Below are 3,357 nucleotides of genomic sequence, written 5' to 3'. Positions count from 1 at the left end.
TGCATCTGTCTTCACGGCAGAAGATCTCGGGCAGATACCGCTGCCCGAACGGCCCCTCCTAACCGAGGTGTTAAGTCAGATAGAGGTTAAAAGAGAAGGTGTTTCAGACCTCATTGATAAATTAAAGATCAATAAGTCACCGGGCCCTGATGGCATACACCCAAGGGTTATTAAGGAATTGAAGAATGAAGTTGCAGATCTCTTCACTAAGGTATGCAACTTGTCCCTCAAAACGGCCACGGTACCAGAAGATTGGAGGATAGCAAATGTCACGCCTATTTTTAAAAAGGGAAAGAGGGGGGACCCGGGAAACTATAGGCCGGTCAGCCTAACATCCATACCGGGTAAGATGGTGGAATGCCTCATCAAAGATAGGATCTCAAAACACATAGACGAACAGGCCCTGCTGAGGGAGAGTCAGCATGGCTTCTGTAAGGGTAAGTCTTGCCTCACAAACCTTATAGAATTCTTTGAAAAGGTCAACAGGCATGTGGATGCGGGAGAACCCGTGGACATTATATATCTGGACTTTCAGAAGGCGTTTGACACGGTCCCTCACCAAAGGCTACTGAAAAAACTCCACAGTCAGGGAATTAGAGGACAGGTCCTCTCGTGGATTGAGAACTGGTTGGAGGCCAGGAAGCAGAGAGTGGGTGTCAATGGGCAATTTTCACAATGGAGAGAGGTGAAAAGCGGTGTGCCCCAAGGATCTGTCCTGGGACCGGTGCTTTTCAACCTCTTCATAAATGACCTGGAGACAGGGTTGAGCAGTGAAGTGGCTAAGTTTGCAGATGACACCAAACTTTTCCGAGTGGTAAAGACCAGAAGTGATTGTGAGGAGCTCCAGAAGGATCTCTCCAGACTGGCAGAATGGGCAGCAAAATGGCAGATGCGCTTCAATGTCAGTAAGTGTAAAGTCATGCACATTGGGGCAAAAAATCAAAACTTTAGATATAGGCTGATGGGTTCTGAGCTGTCTGTGACAGATCAGGAGAGAGATCTTGGGGTGGTGGTGGACAGGTCGATGAAAGTGTCGACCCAATGTGCGGCGGCACTGAAGAAGGCCAATTCTATGCTTGGGATCATTAGGAAGGGTATTGAGAACAAAACGGCTAGTATTATAATGCCGTTGTACAAATCGATGGTAAGGCCACACCTGGAGTATTGTGTCCAGTTCTGGTCGCCGCATCTCAAAAAAGACATAGTGGAAATGGAAAAGGTGCAAAAGAGAGCAACTAAGATGATTACGGGGCTGGGGCACCTTCCTTATGAGGAAAGGCTACGGCGTTTGGGCCTCTTCAGCCTTGAAAAGAGACGTTTGAGGGGGGACATGATTGAGACATACAAAATTATGCAGGGGATGGACAGAGTGGACAGGGAGATGCTCTTTACACTCTCACATAATACCAGAACCAGGGGACATCCACTAAAATTGAGTGTTGGGCGGGTTAGGACAGACAAAAGAAAATATTTCTTTACTCAGCGCGTGGTCGGTCTGTGGAACTCCTTGCCACAGGATGTGGTGCTGGCGTCTAGCCTAGACGCCTTTAAAAGGGGATTGGACGAGTTTCTGGAAGAAAAATCCATTATGGGGTACAAGCCATGATGTGTATGCGCAACCTCCTGATTTTAGGAATGGGTTGAGTCAGAATGCCAGATGTAGGAGAGAGCACCAGGATGAGGTCTCTTGTTATCTGGTGTGCTCCCTGGGGCATTTGGTGGGCCGCTGTGAGATACAGGAAGCTGGACTAGATGGGCCTATGGCCTGATCCAGTGGGGCTGTTCTTATGTTCTTATGAGACTTGCAAAGCCAGGTGGATCCTGACACTGATCTGGTTTAAACAGAGGTTCTTAAATTGAACTGGGCACTGGGTAGGGCTGAAAATCTTACTGATTTTTGGGAGGGGGGGTGTTATTGCAGGCAGGCTACAGAGGAAATTCACTTGGTGGACCAAGGCTGGCTTCTGCTTATTTAATTATTTGTTTTACTTTAATTATTTATACTTATTTATTTTAATTTGCCTGATGATGTCACTTCCACCATGACATCACTTCTGGTGGGTCTTGGACAGATTGTCATTCTAAAAAATGGGTCCCAGTGCTAAATTTTTGAGAACTGCTGCAATAAGGTGTTAGTTAAGTTGACATCCTGGTGTGTGTGTGTGTGTGTGTGTGTGTGTGTGTGTGTGTGTGTGTGTGTGTGTGACACCACTAGTGACCAAAATCACTAAAATCAGAGTTTGGAGGAATAATACCATCATGTTATATATCAATCAATGCATAATTTCATGCAGGATGTGTTCTATCTTTATTCTATCAAAAGGTACAGCCAAAAAACCAGTGGGGGCAGAGTGATGGTACATCACCACGCCCACCACCTGGGGTGTTGCCCTGCCCACTGCATAGGGGGTGATGCGCTGGCATCCTGCACCAGGTGACGCAAACCCTAGTGATGCCACTGGTTGACACAGAACTCTTTAAATTAATAGCACACTTGGAATAGTTATTTACCCAGGTCTAGAGCTGCCTAACAGCAGAACCATCTAGCCCACATTTTATCAACAAGGCTATCATGGGAGTCTTTATCAAAAGCTTAGCTGAAATCTAGGCATACCATATACACAGTGTTCAACTGTGTACCAGACTAGTCACTCTATCAAAGAAGTAATTTATTTTTCACATTTCACATTGATGTTAGTCTAGCAAAACTTGTTCTTGACAACTAGGCTGGTTCCTAGAAACCACCCTATTATTTTCTAAGTGTGCATGGACATTCCACTTAATAATCTGTTCCAAGATCTTTCCTGGAATTGACATCAAGCTAACCGGTTTATCATTTCCTGAATCCTGCTCTTCCCTTTCTTAAAGATAGGGACAAAGCTTATTCATCTCTATTCCTAGCAGTTCTTCAGTTCTTGAACCTATTCTTCAGTTCTCACAGACAGCAATTCTAAGATCACATCTGCAAGCTCCTAACATCAATCAATTATTCAGCACAGAGGTGGGCTAACAGGTTTAAGGAGCAAAACCAAAAATACTGAAACACATTGGAGAGAAAAAGAGTGCTCTACAAACATTTATTTGCTTTATCTGTCATTACCCAGTACTTACAAGCTGTAATATTTGGTTTTTCAAAGCTTGATGGCTTTCACAGACAGAAAAAAGCAGGAAATGTTTCCTAATAGTCAGAGGTGACAGATATAGTACTGTACTTGTGGAAAGGATACTGCAACATTTTTGTATTGCTTTTGCAGATATTAAAATTCTTTAAGTCCTGCTGGGGGAATTCCCGAAGAAAAATTAATTCCATCAAGTAATACTGAATTTAAGTTTCCACATAATAAAACTGTGATCTAA

Source organism: Tiliqua scincoides, chromosome 1 (genome assembly GCF_035046505.1).
Source record: "Tiliqua scincoides isolate rTilSci1 chromosome 1, rTilSci1.hap2, whole genome shotgun sequence".
In the NCBI taxonomy this organism is placed as follows: Eukaryota; Metazoa; Chordata; class Lepidosauria; order Squamata; family Scincidae; genus Tiliqua; species Tiliqua scincoides.
This window is presented reverse-complemented; position numbering follows the sequence as displayed.